Source organism: Hemitrygon akajei, chromosome 1, assembly GCF_048418815.1.
Source record: "Hemitrygon akajei chromosome 1, sHemAka1.3, whole genome shotgun sequence".
In the NCBI taxonomy this organism is placed as follows: Eukaryota; Metazoa; Chordata; class Chondrichthyes; order Myliobatiformes; family Dasyatidae; genus Hemitrygon; species Hemitrygon akajei.
In genome coordinates, this window is record NC_133124.1 from 147429531 (window position 1) to 147451526 (window position 21996).

Sequence of the window (21996 nt, forward strand, 5' to 3'; positions counted from 1 at the left end):
AAAATTTCTGATCACTGTTTTAAAGCTGAGATTGTTTTCTGCATAGGATGATGCCAGGGTGATAAGATAGAGCAGCAACCTCTTTAAATTAAACCTTTAAAAGTCAGCATGGCATGTATGAATGGCAAGGTGCACACATATTACGTGATAGCATGATGATATATACAATTCACTTATTTTTGCATATAACCATAATGAATTATTAAAGTGAACAGAATGCTTATTCAAATAATATATTTACAATATTACTCAAATACTACTGAAATATTAAATATACAACACTCATCCCTACTTAGCTATAAACTACAACTCAATCTAGAATGCTTCTCAACTTACATACACAGTATACTATGCAATTCAACAACTATATGGACTTCCACAACATAACACATTTTGAATTGTCCCATTCAGGATTAAAGATTTAATCAATGTGGGGGATTTCTCACTTTTGTGGGATAATGCCTTTCCTGACAAGGGAGTCATTACATTCAGTCTCAGATACTGGGACCTGCTCCACGGTGGTTATAGGAGTTGAATTTGAGACTGCAAGAAGTGGTTCTGACAGTTCGGGGCAACTTACTTCTCCCTTTCTCTCTGGGTCTATTTTGATCTTTGCTTCTCTCCTGGTCCCAGCTTCTTTCTCCTTCTTTATCTCACTCTTCTTCTTTCTCATGTTTCTTCTCTCTTTCGTGCCCTTCTCTTTCTTGCTCACGTTATTCCTATCTCTGATCTCCTTTTTAAATTTCCTGTCTTTTTTCTCACCTTAATTTTTCTTCTAGTTTCTTGTGATTATTTCTGAATTTGCTGAAGGTGCATTTAGTTGACTGGAGTATTATCAATTTTTATTTCTCCCTTTACGGTCTGATCTCTCCTCTGGGTTTCCTTATCCACACCATCATTTGATGAATCCTCTGTTTTTGTATTTCCATTGACTCCTTTCTTTTGGGCCTTCCATTCATCCAGCTGGGCTAAGGTCATTGTATCTATTTTTACAAGCAGCTTTTTCTCTCCCACTTGAAGTTCATGCAATAACCTTAATGCACGCAGAATTGATTCTGGTTCTTTATGCTCACAAAAGGCAAATGCTAGTGACTTTTCTGAAGCTCCACAAACACTCTTCCAGCTTAAAACCAAGCCACATTTCACAAGTAACTATCCGATTAACATATCAGAAACTTTCTCAGATATGTTGCCTACAAAAATTGTTGTAGTCAAACCACTGCTATTGTTACTTTCACATTTCCTCTGGTTAGCATGGTCACCCTTGCTGTTCAACATGCTATGTAGTATGTGTCCTACTTTGTTAAATTTTCTGCAAGTTTCACCTTTAAATCTGCATTGGTGTGGTGTCTGTGAGACCCTGCTGCTATGGTAACACAATTTGTTTGGCCAGACTTATTTCTGTTTAGATGATACAATTCTGCTCATACTTACGTTCATTCCTGACTACAACTCAATTGTGTCTCTGCTGCTGTTTCCATTGATACAGAAATTTCAACTGATCTTATAAATGTGAGTTGTGCTTCATTTAGAAGCCATTTTTTTAATCAACATACAGAAAATGCTGGAGGAAGTCAGGAGGCCAGGCAGCATCTATGGAAAAAGGTACAGTCGACATTTCGGGCTGAAACCCTTTGGCAGGACTAGAGGGAAAAAGGCTGATTTGAAGGCTTTATTGGGTCCAGTGTAGATTTGAAGGGTGGGGGTGGGGAGAGAGAAATGCCAGTCGATAAGTGAAACCTGGAAGGGGAGGAATGAATTAAAGGGATGAGTTTGTAGATTTGCTGATGACACAAAGGTTGGAGGTGTTGTGGATAGTGTGGAGGGCTGTCAGAGGTTACAGCGGGACATTGACAGGATACAAAAATGGGCTGAGAAGTGGCAAATGGAGTTCAACCCAGATAAGTTGTGAGGTGGTTCATTGTTGGAGGTCATATATGATGGCAGAATATAGTATTAATAGTAAGACTCTTGGCAGTGTGGAGGATCAGACAGATCTTGGGGTCTGAGTCCATAGGACACTCAAAGCTGCTGTGCAGGTTGACATTATGGTTAAGAAGGCATACAGTGCATTGGCCTTCATTAATCGTGGGATTGAGTTTAAGAGCCGAGAGGTAATATTGCAGCTATATAGGACCCTGCTCAGACCCCATTTGGGGTACTGTGCTCAGTTCTGGTTGCCTCACTACAGGAAGAATGTGGAAACCGTAGAAAGGGTGCAGAGGAGATTTACAAGGATGTTGCCTAGGATTGGAGAGCATGCCTTATGAGAATAGGTTGAGTGAACTCGGCCTTTTCTCCTTGGAGCGATGGAGGATGAGAGGTGATTTGATAGAGGTGTGCAAGATGATGAGAGGCATTGATCATGTGGATAGTCAGAGGCTTTTTTCCCAGGGCTGAGATGGCTAGCACAAGAGTGCACAGTTTTAAGGTGCTTGGAAGTGGGTGCAGAAGAGATGTCAGGGGTAGTTTTTTACGCAGAGAGTGGTGAGTATGTGGAATGGGCTGCCAGTGACAGTGGTGGAGGCGGATACGATAGAGTCTTTTAAAAGACTCCTGAATGGATACATGAAGCTTAGAAAAATAGAGGGCTATGGGTAACCCTAGGTAATTTCTAAGGTAGGGACATGTTTGGCACAGCTTTGTGGGCCAAAGGGCCTGTATTGTGCTGTAGGTTTTCTATGTTTCTATGTTCTAAAGAGCTGGGAAGTTGATTGGTGATAGAGACAGAAAGCCATGTAAGAAAAAAAAAGGAGGGTGGAAGGAGCATCTAAGGGAGCCAATGGATGGGAAAGGAGATTACATGAGAGAGGAACAAGGGGGTGGGAAATAGTGAAGGGGATTGGAGGAGGCATTACTGGAAGTTTGAGAAATCAATGTTAATGCCATTAGGTTGGAGGCTACCCAAATGGAATATAAGGTGTTGTTCCTCCAACCAAGTGTGGCCTTATCCCGACAGTGGAGGAGGACATGGATGGACATATTGGAATGGGAATGGGAAGTGGAATTAAAATGGGTGGCCACTGGGAGTTCCTGCTTTTTCCAGTGGATGGAGTGTAGATGCTCAGTGAAGCAGTCTCCCAATCTACATCTGGTCTTACTGATGTACTAGAGGCCACTCCAGGAGCACGAACACAGTATATGACCCCAACAGACTCAGAGATGAAGTATTGCCTCACCTGGAAGGACTGTTTGGAGCCCAGAATGGTAGTGAGGGAGGAGGTGCAGGGGCAGGTGAAACACTTATTCTGCTTGCGATGATAAATGTCAGGTGGGAGATCAGTGGGGAGGGATGAATGGACAAGGCAGTCGTGTAGGGAGTGATTCCTGCGGAAAGCAGAAAGTGGGAGGGCGGCAAAGATGCCATTGGTGGTGAGATCCAGTTGGAGGGTGGCGCAGGTATGGAAGAATTATGTACTGGACACGGAGGCTGTTGGGGTGGTTGGTGAAGGCAAGAGGAACCCAATCCCTGGTCGTGGGGTGGGAGAATGGAGTAAAAGCAGGCATACCAAAAATGGAAGAGATGCAGTTGAGGGCAACATTGATGGTGGAGGAAGGGAAGCCCCTTTCTTTAAGAAAGCAGAACCTCTCTTTTGTTCTAGAATGAAAATCCTCATCCTGAGAGCAGATGCGGCAGACACGGAGAAATTGAGAGAAGGGGATGGCGTCTCTTGTTTGCCATTTTTAAAATGTTTTCTTGAAAGATTCCACAAACCAAATGATCTCTCAGTGCATCATTAAGCCCATTGCACTCAAAAAATTGGTACTTGTTTCTTATTGGCTATTCCATTTACCTTAAAATGCTATTCAATCTGTCCAATATACAAAATCCAGTTATTTTCTCCGTAATCAAATGTATCAATCTTTCAGATATTTTTCAGCCATCTCTGCTTTTTTATGATTATTATTACTCCATACTCATTGTTTACAAACCTGAGAATTCTTCTGATGTTACCTCTTTTTAAAAACTCAATCGTGTTTTCCCTTCTGAAGAATAGGTACTGTGCTGCTTTTTTTACCTCAAACATCTTGCTGCGCTTCATCAGACAGGTAGCCATCTTGGGTTCATATAAAAAATACCTCGTTGCCACTGTTATGTTTTATAACTCCAAAGCATGGAACTAATTAAAAGGAAAAGACTGGTGTTCAAAATGTGAGTCTAACTTAGTTTTTGTTTAAGCAAGGTGTGGTACGTATTATGTGGTAGCATGAAGACATAAGCAATTCACTTATTTTTACAGATAAACTATAAAAGAGCAAGGAGAGACTTGGGAAGTGTGCTGAAGGAGAACCATTGTCAATGGCTCGTATAGTGGCTCCCACAGTGTGAAGGAATCCAAGAAAAACTGTGTTTACAATGTGCAGGTAAGAGACACTGGCAGGAAAACATTCTTTTCCTGTGTTAAACTCCTCCTGTTCTGGTGCTCAAAACAAAACATAATCATGTTAGCAATGGGTCAAGAGTTTTAGTAACTAAATACAAGAGGGCTCCTGTTTCTAGTATGTATTAGCTTCCCACCAGCAGAAATATCTGATGTATATATAAGATGGCTGGAGCTGACAGAAATGTGAAGGCTATGGGTGAGCTGATGACACAACCGGTGGCAGGATCTCAGATGGTAATGAGGAGACATACAGGAGTGAGATATATCGCGTGGTTGAGTTGTGTTGCAGCAACAACCACGTTGCACTCAAAGTCAGTAAGACCAAGAAATTGATTGTGGAATTATTGAAGCTGGAGTCAGGAGAACACACACCATTCAGTGGTGAGCAGTACAAATGGAGAACAGTTTCAAGTTCCTAGATGTCAATATCTCTGAAGTCCAAAATATTGATGAAATTACAAAGAATGTATGCCAGTCTATATTTCATTAAGAGTTTGAGAATATATGGTATGTCATAGAAACATAGAAAACCTACAGTACAATACATGCCCTTTGGCCCACAAAGTTGTGCCGAACACTTTCCGACCTTAGAAATTACTAAGGTTACCCAAAGCCCCCTATTTTCCTAAGCCCCATGTACCTATCCAAAAGTCTCTTAAAAGACCCTATCATTATCCACCTCCACCGCTGTTACTGGCAGCCAATTTCATGCACTCACCACTCTGAGTAAAAAACTTACCTCTGACATCTCCTCTGTACCTACTCCCCAGCACCTTAAACCTGTGTCCTCTTGTGGCAACCATTTCAGCCCTGGGAAAAAGCCTCTGACTATCCACACGATCAATGCCTCTCATCATTTTATACACCTCTATCAGGTCACCTCTCATCCTCTGTCACTCCAAGAAGAAAAGGCCGAGTTCACGCAACCTATTCTCGTAAGGCATGCTCTCCAATCCAGGCAACATCCTTGTAAATCTCCTCTGCAACCTTTCCATGGCTTCCACATCCTTCCTGTAGTGAGGTGACCAGAACTGAGAACAGTTACTTCAAGTAGGGTCTGACCAGGGCCCTATCTAGCTGCAACATTACATCTCAGCTCCAAAATTCAACTCCACAATTGATGAATGCCAATACAACATATACTTTCTTAACCACAGAGTCAAACTGCGCAGCTGCTTTGAGTGTCCTATGGACTCAGACCCCAAGATCCCTCTGATCCGCCACACTGCCATGAGTCTTACCATTAATACTATATTCTGCCATCATGTTTGACCTACATTTCACACTTAGCTGGGTTGAACTCCATCTGCCACTTCTCTGCCCAGTTTTACATTCTATCAATGTCCTCCTGTAACCTCTGACTGCCCTCCACACTATCCACAACACCTCCAACCTTTGTGTCATCAGCAAACTTTCTAACCCATCCCTCCACTTCCTCATCCAGGTCACTTATAATGATCACGAAGAGTAAGGGTCCCAGAACAGATCCCTGAGGCACTCCACTTGTCACCAACCTCCATGCAGAATATTACTCGTCTACAACCAGACTTTGCTTTCTGTGGGCAAGCCAGTTCTAGATCCACAAAGCAATGTTCCCTTGGATCCCATGCCTCCTTAGTTTCGCGATAAGCCTTGCATGGGGTACCTTATCAAAAGTCTTGTTGAAATCCATATTCACTACATCTACTGCTCTTCCTCCATCAATGTGTTTAGTCACATCCTCAAAAAATTCAATCAGGATCGTAAGGCTGGAACTGCCCTTGACAAAGCCATGCTGACTATTCCTATTCATATTATATCTCTCTAAACGTTCAGAAATCCTGCCTCTCAGGATCTTCTCTATCAACTTACCGACCACTGAGGTAAAACTCACTGGTCTATAATTTCCTGGGCTATCTCTTCTCCCTTTCTTGAATAAAGGAACAATATCCGCAACCCTCCAATCCTCTGGAACATCTCCCATCCCCATTGATGATGCAAAGATCATCACCAGAGGCTCAGCAATCTCCTCCCTCGCCTCCCATAGTAGCCTGGGGTACATCTCATCCGGTCCCAGCGACCTATCCAACTTGATGCTTTCCAAAAGCTCCAGCACATCTTCTTTCTTAATATCTACATGCTCAAGCTTTTCAGTCTGTTGCAAGTCATCACTACAATCGCCAAGATCCTTTTCCATAGTGAATACTGAAGTAAAGTATTCATTAAGTACCTCTGCTATTTCCTCCGGTTCCATACACACTTTCCTACTGTCAAACTTGATACGTCCTATTCTTTCATGTTTTTATCCTCTTGCTCTTCACATACTTGTAGAATGCCTTGGGGTTTTCCTTAATCCTGCCCACCAAGGCCTTCTCATGACACATTCTGGCTCTCCTAATTTCCTTCTTAAGCTCCTTCCTAGTAGCCTTATAACATTCTAGATCTCTAACATTACTTAGATCTCTGAACCTTTTGTAAGCTTTTCTTTTCTTCTTGACTAGATTTATTACAGCCTTTGTACACCATGGTTCCTGTACCCTATCATAACTTCCCTGTCTCATTGGAAAGTACCTATGCAGAACTCCACACAAATATCCCCTGAATATTTGCCACATTTCTTCTGTAATTTTCCCTGAGAACATCTGTTTCCAATTTAAGTTTCCAACTTCCTGCTTGATAGCCTCATAATTCCCCTTACTCCAATTAAATGCTTTTCTAACTTGTCTGTTCCTATCTCTCTCCAATGCTATTGTAAAGGAGATAGAATTATGATCACTATCTCCAAAATGCTCTCCCACTAACAGATCTGACACCTGACCAGGTTCATTTCATTTCATTTCTAGATGCAGGAAGATTGTTTCCGATGCTGGGGAAGTCCAGAATGAGGGGTCACAGTTTAAGTATAAAGGGGAAGCCTTTTAGGACCGAAATGAGGAAAAACTTCTTCACACAGAGAGTGGTGAATCTGTGGAATTCTCTGCCACAGGAAACAGTTGAGGCCGGTTCATTGGCTATATTTAAGAGGAAGTTAGCTATGGCCCTTGTGGCCAAAGGGATCAGGGGGTATGGAGAGAAAGCAGGTACAGGGTTCTGAGTTGGATGATCAGCCATGATCATACTGAATGGCGGTGCAGGCTCGAAGGGCCGAGAGGCCTACTCCTGCACCTATTTTCTATGTTTCTATGTTTTAATTTTTCCGAATACCAGATCAAGTACAGCCTCTCCTGTTTTAGACTTCTCTACATATTGTGTCAAGAAACCTTCCTGCACACACCTAACAAACTCCACTCCATCTAAACCCTTTGCTCTAGGGAGATGCCAATCGATATTTGGGAAATTAAAATCTCCCATCGTGACAACTCTGTTATTATTACACCTTTCCAGGATCTGTTTCCCTAACTGCTATTTGATATCCCTGTTACTATTGGGCAGCCTATATAAACATCCAGTAAAGTTATTGACCCCTTCCTGTTCCTAACCTCCACCCACAGAGACTCTGTAGACAATCTCTCCATGACGTCCACCTTTTCTGCAGCCATGACACTATCTCTGATCAGCAGTGCCACGCCCCCACCTCTTTTGCCTCCCTCCCTTTCCTTTCTGAAACATCTAAAACCCGGCACTTGAAGTAACCATTCCTGTCCCTGAGCCATCCAAATCTCTGCAATGGCCACAACATCGCAGCTCCAAGTACTGATCCACACTCTAAGCTCATCTGCTTTTTTCACAACACTCCTTGCGTTAAGATACCTTTGGTCTGAGAGTGTCCCTACTCTATCACCTGCCTATCCTCCCTCTCGCACTGTCTACAAGCTCTTTCTATTCTACAAGCTTTGTCGTCAAAGACTCCAGCATATTTCTACTACTGTACCATAGAGGGCATTCTAACTGGTTGCATCACTGTCTGGTGTAGGGGAGAAGCCAATGCATATGATTGTGACTGAGTCATAACGCAAAGATTTTTTACTCCCTTGCATTGTGGGTTGGATGTAAGATTTAAATAAATTCAAACTTTCACCTTCAGAGAGTTGTAAACTAGCCAACACCATGATGGGCACTAGCCTCCCTAGTACTGAGATCATCTTCAAATGTGAAGCCTCAGAAAGACAGCATCCAACATTAAAGACACCCACCACCAAGGATATGCCCTTTTCTTATCGTTACCAAAAAGGGAGGAGATACAAGAACCTGAAGTCACACAGTCAATGTTTCAGGAACAACTTCTTTCCCTCCACCATCAGGTTTCTAGGTGGTGCATTAATTCACACATGCTATTTGTTTTTTCCCTTTTTGCACTCTTTTTATTTTCATATATTCCTTATTTTAACTTACAGTATTTTTAAGGTATTATTCTGTGCTGCTGCACGAAACAACAAATTTCAGGACCTGTTAGTGATAATAAACCTGATTCTGATTCTGAGAATATCTCCTTTTCAGATGAAAAAGCAAAGGCTTGGGGATGAGTGTTCAAGAGAGGCAGACAACTGCTACTTTGTGCAGTCCCTCCCACAGAGTGAATGATTCCAAGATTCTTCCCAGAAGGATTGTGAAACAAACTTTGAGGTTGAGACTTATAGGAGGATGTTGGCACAAATTATCAATGGTTTGCACATGTCTTAAGGGAAATAAATTTAGTGACAGCATTCCAAAGTTTCAGCTAAAGAACATCTATCAGCTTTGGAGGGATGACATTTGTGATTCTCAAGAGACGTGGTCTGGAGTCAAGGGTTGGGATAAGTGGGCATGGAACTTGTAGGAAGACCTACAATTTGAGGCTGTTACTCCAGATGATGAATAACAGTTGGCGGATGTTAGGATTAGAGCATTGTCATCCAACCTTTGGAAGAATCCAAGCTTAGATTTCATAAAATGGGTGAAAAGAAGACTCACAATTTCCTCATGGGATTCACAGGATTGATCCAGACAAACTATTTTAAAAAGGGGGATTATGCTGTACAAGAAGGCAGGAGAATGACAGAGACTGAGAAAAATAATAAAGATATATACATCAACTTACATCATAATGGAAGGATACCATTTAACCAGTTATATTCATGATGGATCACAGAAATGCAATCCTATCATTCCTATTCGTCGTTTGCTTTTCTTTATTTCTCTCCATATTTCGCATACATGCCTGCCAAATTAATTTTGATTGTTCTCATCATTATCCCACACAAAGTAATAATTCATGGCAGTCATTTAATCTAGCAGCATGGCTTTGGAATGTGGAAAGGAACTAAGTCAACCAGAGAAAATACATATGTTAATAGGGATAGCAATGAAGGTTCGGATCAAATCCTAGTATAGGAATTGCTGCATCACACCGCTGCCCATAACTGGGTTCTCAACAGTTTCTTTCTAAATCAGAGCACCAAACACGAAGTGCTGGAGGAACTCAGCAGGTCTGGCAGTATCTATGGAGGGGAATAAACAGTAAACGTTCCAGGCTGAGCCCCTTCATCGGGACTGAAAAGAAAGGGGGAAGAAGCCAGAATAAGAACATGGATGGAGGGGAGGGAATAAAATCTGGCAGGTGATAGGTGAGACCAGATGGGGGGCAAGGTGTGCGAGTGGTGGAGGGAGGATGAAGTGAGAAGCTGGGGCCCACCCACCTTCCCCCTCACCTGGTCTCACTTATCACCTACCAGCATGCACTCCACCACCCCCCACCCAACTTGTTATTCCGGCTTCCAATGATTTTTCCCTCCCTTTTCTTTGTCATGGACACATATAAGTCCTGTAGTGATGGCAAAACAACACTCCTCTTTGAGAAGTAAGTAAGATACATTTCAGGGGGCCGGAGGCTGAGGGGTCATCCCACTTTAATGATGCAATTATCATTCAAATCTCCTTTTATATCTGAGCAGTTTTGTTTAAGCAACATTGGCGACATCCTAAAAGGAAACTTGCTTGCAGGTGTTTCTCTGGCAGTAAGTGGGAAAACATTCAATTACCGTCCCCAGATGCAGTTGTTAATTAACCGGAGTGTTTTAGTGAGCATTCAATTTGAACTGTAGTTTCCTTATCCCTGGGGCAACATATGTGGGTCCTGCTAAACACCTAGTCATAGCATCTAGCATCTCCTCAGATTATCTTTCTTTTTACAATGTCATCAACAACACAACACATTAAAATATAGAATACTAAGCAAGAGCCAAAAAGTTTCATCAGCAGACATTAGATATCTTCCGACTTTCTCTTAGCACTTTCCATGTTGTGATCTCTTTATCACGTGATCTATCATGCTGTTTTATTGACTCTGACAATGGAGCCTGCAGTCCTAAAAATATCACCATGGTGGCGTGTCATAAACACTCAAGATTCAGCAGATGCTGGAAATCTGGAGCAGCACATACAAAATGCTGGAGGAACTCAGCAAGTCATTCTATGGAGGGGTTAAACAGTCTACATTTTGGGCTGGACTTTTCATAAAGGACTGGTGAAGGATTTTGGAATGATGTACAGAGTATGCCATGCTCCATTTGTGCTGATGGTTTTGAGGAATAGCAGAGTTAGACAGGCTATATTCGTATTGTATTGTATGTATTCCATCCACCTGCTCAGGTGAGAAATTAGCAGTCTTCCTGAAGAAATTGGATTTTTCAGCAGGAACGAAAATGACACAAAGACAGGAGGGGGAAAACAACAGCAGGGCAAATAACAATTTATCACATATGCATCAAAGTAGACAGTGAAATGTGATCATAAACATACAAACATACCGTGAAGTGAATAGGCAAAATATTCCTCTTCTGATAATGTATAATCTGTAAAAATTGCTTGGTGCTAAAGGCCTCCTAGATATGTCATAAATAATATTATAAGCCAACTATGAAAAATGAGTCATATTTAATTTATGGAAATGCATAACTCGTCCACAGCCAGGGCAGTTTATATCAAGATTGCCCAGTTGTGCAATAACTTCCATGTTTCATGGACAATTCTTGTCATACAGTCCCATTTATTGCAATGCATCTGGTTAAGCAGTGTGTCATATTCCATTGACTGCCCAGTAACCATTTATTCCTAATAAACATAATTTGTATCCAAGAGCAAATTCAGTCCTGATAAAGGCAGTGGATAAAGGTTTTATGTTTGCTGTTCGAATATTAATCACTGTTCTCTCCGCGTGTAGAAAGTGAGTTACGCTCCATTGCTCATTCTCCATGGTAGCCGGGTGAGAGTGACCCGCGAAAATTTCCAATCCCCGTTCTTTCACCCCTACCCTTCTCCTCAGCTACCCACCAATGCCCTCTGGTACCCCTCCTCCTTCCCTCTCCTATCAGATTTTTTCTTCAGCCCCAAACCTTTTCTACCTATCATCTCCTAGTTTCACACTTCGTCTCCCCTCCCCCCATTCTCTGTTTTCCACAGGGATCACTCTCTCTGTGCACTTCATCTCCCCTTCCCACCTCCCTAACTCCACCCCCATTCTTTGTTTTCCACAGGAATTGCTCTCTGTCTGTGCACTTCATCTCCCATCCCCAACTCCCCAACTCCCCCCCATTCTCTGTTTTCCACAGGGATCGCTCTCTCTGTGCACTTCATCTCCCATCCCCAACTCCCCAACTCCCCCCCATTCTCTGTTTTCCACAGGGATCGCTCTCTCTGTGCACTTCATCTCCCATCCCCAACACCCCAACTCCCCCCCATTCTCTGTTTTCCACAGGAATTGCTCTCTGTCTGTGCACTTCATCTCCCATCCCCAACTCCCCAACTCTCCCCCATTCTCTGTTTTCCACAGGAATTGCTCTCTGTCTGTACTTCACTCCAACTCTTCACTTTGCACAAGGGTCTCACTGAATGAATCTCTCAACTTCTCTTGCCCCATCACTGAACTGTTCCCACAATCTATGGACTCACCTTCATGGACACTTCATCTCATATTCTTGATATTTATTGCTGACGTATTTATTTATTTACTACTATTATTAATAGTTCTTTTTGTATTTGTAGTTTGTTGTCTTTTTTGCTTTTGGTGTTATCTCTCATTGATTTTATTATGGTTATTAGGTTTATAGAGTATGCCCACAAGAAACTGAATCTCTGGGTTGCATATAGTGACATATATGTACTTTGATAATAAAATTACTTTGAACTTTTAATGTAGAACCTTGTCCATTTGTCCCTTCCCACTAATTTCTCTCCTGGCATTTACCCCTGCAAGTGACAGAAATGCAACACTTGTCAATTCATCTCCTCCCTCACCTGCTTTCAGGGTCCCAAATAGTCTTTCTATGTGAGGTACATATTCTTCACTTGCAAATCTGTTTAGGTCGTCTACTGTGTCCAATACTCCCAGTGCGGCCTGCTCTATATTGGTGAGGCCTGTTGTAGATTGGGGGACCACCTTGATGAGCATCATTTCTTCATCCACAAAATAACAGAACTTGCCATTGGCTAACCATTTTAATTCCCATCCCCAATCCCATTCCAACATGCCATTCATGGCCTCCTCTTCTGTCATGATAAGCCCCCTCTCAGGGTAGAGGAGCAACAACTCATATTCTGTCTAGATAGCTTCCAACCTGATGACATGAGCATTGATTTCTCCTTCTAGGAAATTTTTCTTTTCTTTTTTTCCACTCCCTGTTTCTCCTTGTTCTATTCACAAGTCTGGCCTCTTACCTCTTCTCCTCACCTACCTATCACCTCCCCATGGTGCCCTTCCTTCTTCCCTTTCTCCCATGGTCCACTCTCCTCTCAGATTGCTTCTCTAGCCTTTTGCCTTTCCACACATCAGTCTTCACCTATCACCTTCTAGCTTGCCCTCCTTCCCCACCTCCCACCTTTTCATTCTGGTGTTTTCCCCCTTCCTTTCCAGTCCTGATGAAGGGTCTCAGACCAAAATGTCGACTGTCTATTCAACTTTCATGGGTGCTGCCTGGCCTGCTGAATTCCTCCAGCATTTTGGGTGTGTTGCTCAGGATTTTCAGCATCTGTGACAAATCTACGGATTACCAATTATTTCATTACTTCAGATCCAGAGGAACAATTTCATTTTCCTCTACACCTGTGTACAGGAAATGATAATCACAATCTTGAATCTTGAATTTGCAGAATCTCTTGTGTTAACCATCAAAGTCAATGCCAGGAATCCTGATGCAGTCATGAGTTTTCATTATTGGATGGCACACTGTGCCACAACAACCAAGCAAAAGGAACCCCTGGGTAAGGAGGTGCTCTCCTTTAGTCTGGCTGATGACTTTGGTCCCAACCCCATAAGTAGAAAGGCAGCCTGCATCTCTTTGTAGCCGCAGAACATGTCCCTACCTTAGAAGTTACTAGGCTTACCCATAGCCCTGTATTTTTCTAAGTTCCATGTACCTATCCAAAAGTCTCTTAAAAGACCCTATCGTATCCACCTCCACCACGGTTGTCGGCAGCCCATTCCACACACTCATCACTCTCTGAGTAAAAGACTTACCCTTGACATCTTCTCTGTAACTACTCCCCAGCACCTTAAACCTGTGTCCTCTTGTGGCAACCATTTCAGCCCTGGGATTATCCACACAATCAATGCCTCTCATCATCTTATACACCTCTATCAGGTCACCTCTCATCCTCCGTTGCTCCAAGGAGAAAAGGCCAAGTTCACTCAACCTGTTTTCATAAGGCATGCTCCCCAATCCTGGCAACATCCTTGTAAATCTCCTCTGCACCCTTTCTATGGCTTCCACATTCTTCCTTTAGTGAGGCAACCAGAACTGAGCACAGTACTCCACATGGGGTCTGACCAGTGTCCTATATAGCTGCAACATTACCCCTCTGCTCCTTAATTCAATTCCACGATTGATGAAGGCCATTACACCGTATCCTTCTTAACCACAAAGTCAACCTGCGCAGCTGCTTTGAGCGTCCTATGGACTCAGACGCCAAGGTCCCTCTGATCTTTCACATTGCCAAGAGTCTTACCATTAATACTATATGCTGTCAGCATATTTGACCTACCAAAATGAACCTCTTCACACTTATCTGGGTTGAACTTCATCTGCCACTTCTCAGCCCAGTTTTGCATCTTATCAATGTCTCGCTGTAATCTCTGACAGCCCTCCACACTATACATAACACCTCCAACCTTTGTGTCATCAGCAAATTTACTAACCCATCCCTCCACTTCCTCATATAGGTCATTTATGAAAATCATGAAAATCAAGGGTCCCAGAACAGATCGCTGAGGCACACCACTGTCACTGACCTCCATGCAGAATATTACCCATCTACAACCAGCCTTGCCTTCTGTTGGCAAGCCAGTTCTGGATCCACAAAGCAATGTCCCCTTGGATCCCATGCCTCCTTACTTTCTCAATAAGCCTTGCATGTGATACCTTATCAAATGCCTTGTTGAAATCCATATACACTACATCTTCTGCTCTTCCATCATCAATGTGTTTAGTCACATCCTCAAAAACTTCAACCAGGCTCGTAAGGCATGACCTGCCCTTGACAAAGCCATGCCGACTATTCCTAATCATATTATACCTCTCCAAATGTTCGTAAATCCTGCCTCTCAGGATCTTCTCCATCAACTTACCAACCACTGAGTTAAGACTTACTGGTCTATAATTTCTTGTGTTGTCTCTGCTCTCTTTCTTGAATAAAGGAACGATCATGATCTCAGGATGGCCCCACTGCCTGGACAACCCCTCTATTCTCTGGTTATGATAATTCAAAGGTTTCAAAGGTACATTTAACATCAGAGAAATGCATACAACATACATCCTGAAATGGTTTTTCTTTGCAGCCACAAAAACAGAAGTGTCCCCAAATAATGAACGACAGTTTAATGTTAGAACCCCAAAGTATCCCCCAGCTCCCCTCCATCCTGCGCATAAGTGGCTGCAAGCAACAATCCCCCCTCCCCCACCGGCAAAAAAAGCATCAGCACCCTCTTGGTGAGCAAGGCAACACCAAAGACACAGACTTGCAGTTACCCAAAGACTACATTTGACATAGGCTCTCCTCTCCCTAACAGGGGAGGAAGAGATGTCTCTGTTTCACAGTGAGAGGGAAGACATAACAAACATCTCGCTGGTTTACGATGTTAAAAGTCTGTTGCATCATTTTTTCGAGCTCTGTGCCAAAGATCTTAGGCCTTTGGGTGCACAGCCTTAGATCTTCCAATAATCTCAGGATGGCCCCATGCCTAGACAGTTCTTGACAATGCCTCCATTCTCTGGTTATGTATCAAGCATGATGGTTGAGGTGTCATAACTGTTCCTGAACCTGCTGCGCTAGTGACTACATGTTATTAGTAAGACACCGCATGATAAACTTACCTCTGCTAGTTATGCATACTATCAGTGTCCAACCTAATTGTTGCTACTGTGAAATAGATAACCATGTGTCCTCATCTTCACTGACAATTTGATCTTCCACTGTTCCCTGCATAGATTGTCCTTGTCTCTCTGAGAAAGGAAAGGCACATGCGTAGGTCTGTGGCAAGTGAAATACAGAAATAAGATATCCAAGCTCGCATAACCTCAGTGATGAAACACTCTGCACCATCTCTTGCACTTCCAGGGACTTCCTTTTGATTGTGCTTTTCTGCTCATGTTTTACTTCACCCAGTCATTTCTTTCTTGTATAAATTATGTATGTACATTTCATGTATAATGTGACTGTGATGTTGCTGCAAGCAAGGTTTTCATCGTACTTACACCTCACTGTGTTTGTGCACATGACAATAAATTATAGATCGGGAGGGTGTTAGGGAGTGGAATATGGTAAGCAGGAATATCTATGTTCTATATTTTAGGTTCTGTCTTACTCATGGTTGCTCCAGAAACTGAAGTGATGGTGGGATGAAGGCCATCCACAGTCAAGGCCTCGGCTCTGGGCTTGCAGGGCATATGAGCAGGAGGCTGGTCAGCTGCCATGCCCAGAGTTCGAGCCTGGAGTTTGTCTGGGGTTCGAGGTCCTGTTTTCAGCTAACCTGTCTGGGGGTCAATAGTCTGCAGACTGCTCCAGCACATCGTTTGGTGCATTGGTTGTTAGCACAAGTGACATGTATCACTCTATATTTCCATGTACATGTGGTATATGAGTCTGAATCTGAATTTAAGTACAAACCACATTTATTCAGCACTCACTAACAGCTGCCAGCTGCTGTTATGACACAGATTGCCCCGTGGAGAGTTGGTAGTGAGTGCCATGCAGTGAGGTCAAAGGATGCAGGAACAATGAGTGAATAGCTGGGATTGTGGGCAACCCATGAGATGAGGATACAAGATGTGAGTTGTGGAGACTGTGTGAGATGAAGGAAGTCAATGAATGCTGCATTTGAGTCTCAAATAGTTTATGGTGGAGGAACGATAAGGGCCACCTTTGTAGTGAACTGGTCTGATAAAACAATGTATTAGAACAGTGTAGTAGTTAGTGTAATGCTATCATAGCACCATCAACCCAGGGTCAATTCAGCTGCTGTCTACGAAGAGTTTGTACTTTGTGATCCCGTGGGTTTCCTCCCATATCCCAAAGAAAATGTATGGGATTATTGGCTAAGTGGTCTTATGGGGTAATTGGGTGATACAGGCTGGTTAAGCTGGAAAGCCTTATTACTGTGCTGAGTCTCTAAATAAATAAATAAATTCTATCAACTATCTTAACCGCCCATGTGAAGACATTACCCTTTCCTTGAGTCCTCTGGGGTGGCATCCTCACATTGACCTGTACAGTTATTTGTCCCAGTCTCATTTCCACTGCTTGTCCAGAAGATCCCCAATCTCCCCATCTTCTCCTTTTCCAGCGTAGTCTTAAAAACCTTGGACACTGCCTTCTTCCTTTCTGAAGCAGACCCGTTAGTCGGAATAAATTTCAGAATTATTCCCCAATGCCCTTCCCACCATAACAAAGCACAGGACTGTTTAGGCGATGAACTGGCTTGGTCTGCTGGTAAAGGCATGCAACAAAAACACCCATGTGGACTGGACTACCTGGTTTGTGCGACCACTCAAAAGAACAGTATGCTTGTCTTTTGCAATCTGTCTACACTTGAGTGTTCAACAGTCTTTTGTTTTATGAGTTCTTTTATTTTATTATGGGTTCTTTTTTATGAGCATAAATTGTTTTTATTTTCTGCACACTGGGTGTTCAATAGTCTTTTTTACATGAGTTCTGTTGGGCTTCTTTGTTTTGTGGCAGCCTGTTAGGAGGCGAATCTCAAGGTTGTATAATGTATATATACTTTGATAATAAATGTACTTTGAACTTTGATCAGCTTCAGCAGATCTGGGTTAACCAAGCATTAACCTGAAATGTCAATTCTCCTTCATTTTCCATTGTTCAGTCAGTATTTATAACATTGTCAGTTTTTATTTCCACTTTCTAACATCTAGAGCATTTTTCATTTTTAACACCTAAGTTCACCAGCTATCCATTTTTGCAGTTACGGTACCTGTCTCAAAGATTGTGGGAGTAAACCTTTATCAAGCTTGAATATGATGAAATAAAATAAAAACATTCTTCAACCCTTCTTGTCCTCATCTTTTATTTTGAGAGGACTAGAATATAAAATCAAGGATGTATTGCTGAGGCTTGTGGCTGGGAGATCTTCTGGACAAGCAGTGGTAATGTGATGCAGACAAATAATTGCACAGGTCAATGTGAGGGTGCTGCCACAGAGCATTCATGAATGGCCAGGAAAAGGGTATCAAAGAAAGGATGTGCTAACAATGGAGAAGGTTCAGAAGAAATTCATGTGAATGATTCCAGGAATGAAAGAGGACTGTACTTATTATGACTTGGGCCTGTACTGATCGGAGTTTAGAAGAATGAGGTGGGGGATCTCATTGGGATCTATCTAATACTGGAAGTCCTAGAGAGAGTGGGTGTGGAGAGGATGTTTCCTATAGTGGGGGAGTCTAGGACCAGAGGACACAGCCTCAGAATAGAGGGATGTCCCTGTGGAATAGAAATGGAGAGGATTTTTGTTTAGCCAGTAAGTAGGAATCTGTGGCATTCATTGCCACAGATGGCCATGGAGGCCAAGTAATTGGGTATATTTAAAGAAAAGGTTGATAGGTTAGTGACTGGTCAGGACATCAGAGTTTATGGGGAGAAAGCAGGAGAATGGGGTGGAGAGGGATAATAAATCAGCCATGATGGAATGGAAGAGAAGACTTGGTGGGCTAAATGGCCTAATTCTGCTCCTATGTCTTACAGTCTTACGGTCTTTAATATTTCCAAGTAGCCATCTATTTGATCAGTGGTGTTTGCTCATTTATCTCTCCCATCTTAAAGTGCTGTAAAGTATTTATTAAGTGATGTAGTGCTAGCAGGACATTCCCTGTCTTTCTGTTAGTATCTGCAGTTGAATCACAAGGTATTCAAAGATTAAACCCAATTAAATGTACTATTCTTAGTATGGAATTGCTAAAGCTGTATTCGGGTGGATTCACAATGCTTCTAGGGGTAGCCCTGCCCCGTAGACTCTTTTCTCTTCAGTTGCCGAATTGCCCGGCTATCCTCTATAGAATCCAGCATCCTTCTCTGTGGCCTGATTGGCATTCTCCTCACTGCCTACTTCAGCATTTTCATTCATTTTAGTAACTTGATTCCTTTTTGATTTATCTGTAGTACAGCCACTCGCATGCCCTTTCCCTTTGAGTTACAACAAGAGAAAAAAGGATTTTTATTACAATGAAGTATCTTGTGACTCAGTTTAACTGTTTGTGTTCTGAAAGACAGGATTATCATTATCTGACTTGTTTACTAATCTGGTGAAATATTGTACATTCCAATTAATAAACTATCTACTTAATTCCAGTATCAACTCAACATCAAGTGCAACAATAAAACAATTCAGCAAATCTCAGTTTTAAGTTTTATTTGAAAAAAAATCTGCATCATTTATACACTCTTCGAGCACTATGTAAAAATTATGCTGCAGATACACTCAGTGGCCATTTTATTTGGTACACCTGTACACCAACTCATTAATGCAAATATCTAATCAGCCAATCACATAGCAGCAACTTGATGCATAGAAGCATGCAGACATGGCCAAGAGGTTCAGTTATTGTTCAGACCAAACATCAGAATGGGGAAGAAACATGATCTAAGTGACTTTGACTGTAGAATGACTGTTGGAGCCAGATGGGGTGGTTTGAGTGTATTAGAAACTGCTGATGTCTTGGGATTTTCACATATAACAGTTTCTAGAATTTACAGAAAATGATGTTAGAAAGAAAAAAAGTGTTTACATTGACTGATAAAACTCTATGCCAACAATCAGTGCCAATCATGCAAATTTCTCATTTTCATTTCTTTTGCATTTCACATTTCTCAGACAGAGAAATGGGTGATCCCATCTGTCCATGTAACATAATAGCTTGGTGAAGAAAAAACAGGGAAGTCAAAACACGAGCAGGAAAAGGATCTTAAACGATTTTTTCTATTGCATTTGAGAAAATCTTGATTTTACTGCTGAGATAATAATGGTGAAGCTGATAAATGTTTTACTTTATTAAGAGATACAGCACAGTAACAAGCCCTTTCAGCCCAACGAGCCCATGCCACCTAATTACACCCATGTGACCAATTACATCTTTAGAATGTGGGAGGAAACCAGAGCACCTGGAGGAAACCCATGCAGTCATGGGGAGAAGGTATACTCCTTACAGACCTGGGTCACTGGCACTGTAACAGCATTACACAAACAACTATGCTATCCGGCAACCCCAAACTTTTACTGTTCTTATTCTCATTAATTATAATTTCTGAATACAGGTTCTTCTCTTGAAAGATGTTCTACTGAAAGTTTATGATTCTACGGAACATTAAAAGCAAAACTGAACAAGCTTTCCTAAATGACCTGCTATTTCTTTCTTGATAATAGACTCCAACATTTTCCCAGCAACAGATGTTAAGTTAACTGATAGTTTTCTTGCTTTTTGTCTTCTTTTTTTGAACAAGAGTGCCACATTTGCTATTTTCTTCAAATCCTGGAACTTGGTAAGTTCAGAAAACATCAAGGAATGCTCTGCCTTCTCTACCTTTAAAACTCTTGTGTATGGCCAATCAGATCTAGGCTACTTGTGTCATCTGACCTATTCATTTTTCCAATATTCTTATGTTAGGAGCTGTTTTAGGTTCTTCCTTCCTGAATGAGACTAGCCCTTCTGTTATCCTTAGGGTATTTTCAGTGTACTCTGCTTTGAAGACTGATTGGTTTAAAAAGAATATTGAACACTACAGCACAGTACAGATCCTTCAGCCCACAATGTTGCTCCAACATTTTTACCTACTAACCCTTCCTTTATACATGTCTGCCCTGGGAAAAAAATCTCTGGCTATCCACTCAATCTATGACTTCCATCATCTTGTACAGCTATCAGGTCACCTGTCATTCTCCTTCACTCAAAAGAGAAAAGACATAACTCGCTTAACCTATCCTCATAAGCACCCTCTGGTCCAGGTAGCATCCTGGTAAATCTCTTCTTGTTCCCTTTCCAAAGCCCAATCCCCTGTCTAACGAAGGCCAACACACCTTGCGTCTTCTTAACAACTCAATCGACTTGAGCAGCAGCTTCGAGGGATCTAAAAGATCATATCCCCAGGTTCCAGGTTACCTTTTCTAGTAGCTTTGTATATCCCTAGAAATTCTTACTGTTTGTTATGCTCGCAGTTACCAGTTTCCTTCATAATAAATTTTCTCCTTCCTTTCACAAACAAGGGAATATCTTCAGATGCTGGAAATCTGAGCAGCACACACAAAATGCTGGAGGAACTCAGCAGGCCAGGCAGCATCTATGGAAAGAAATACAGTTGACATTTCGTGCTGAGACCCTTCAGCAGGACTGGAGAAAGGAGGCTGAGGAGTAGATTTAAAAGGATGGGGGAGGGGAGGGAGAAACACAAGGTGATAGGTGAAACCAGAAGAGGGAGGGGTGAAGTAAAGAGCTGGGAAAGGGCTGGAGAAATGGGAATCCGATAGAAGAAGACAGATGGCCATGGGAAAAAGAAAAGGGGGAGGAGCACCAGAGGGAGGCAATGGGCAGGCAAGGAGATAAGGTGAAAGAGGAAAAAGGGGATGGGAATGGTGAAAGTGGGGGGGGGGGTGGGGGCATTACCGGAAGTTCAAGAAATCAATGTTCACACCATCAGGTTGGAGGCTACTTAGGTGGAATATAAGGTGTTTCTCTTCCAGCCTAAGTGTGGCTTCATCATGACAGTGGAGGAGGCTATGGATAGACATATCAGAATGGGAATGGGAAGTGGAATTAAAATTGGTGGTCACTGGGAGATCCTGTTTTTTCTGGTGGGCGGAGCATAGGTGCTCAGTGAAGCGGTCTCCCAATCTACGTTGGGTCTCTCCTCCACTTTCTCCTTTCCGTAGGGATTGCTCCCTACACGACTCCCTTTTCCATCCATTCCTTCCCACTGATCTCCCTCCTGGCACTTATCCTTGCAAGCAGAACGAGTGCTACAGATACCCTTACACCTCCTCTCTCACTACCTTTCCAGACCTCAAACAGTCCTCCCAGGTGAGGCGACACTTCACCTTCAATTCTGTTGGGGTCATATACTGTGCCTGGTGCTCCTGATGTGGCCTTTTGTATATCAGTGAGATCCTACATAAATTGGGAGACCACTGGGACAAAATAAATTACAATGATAGTCTAAAATC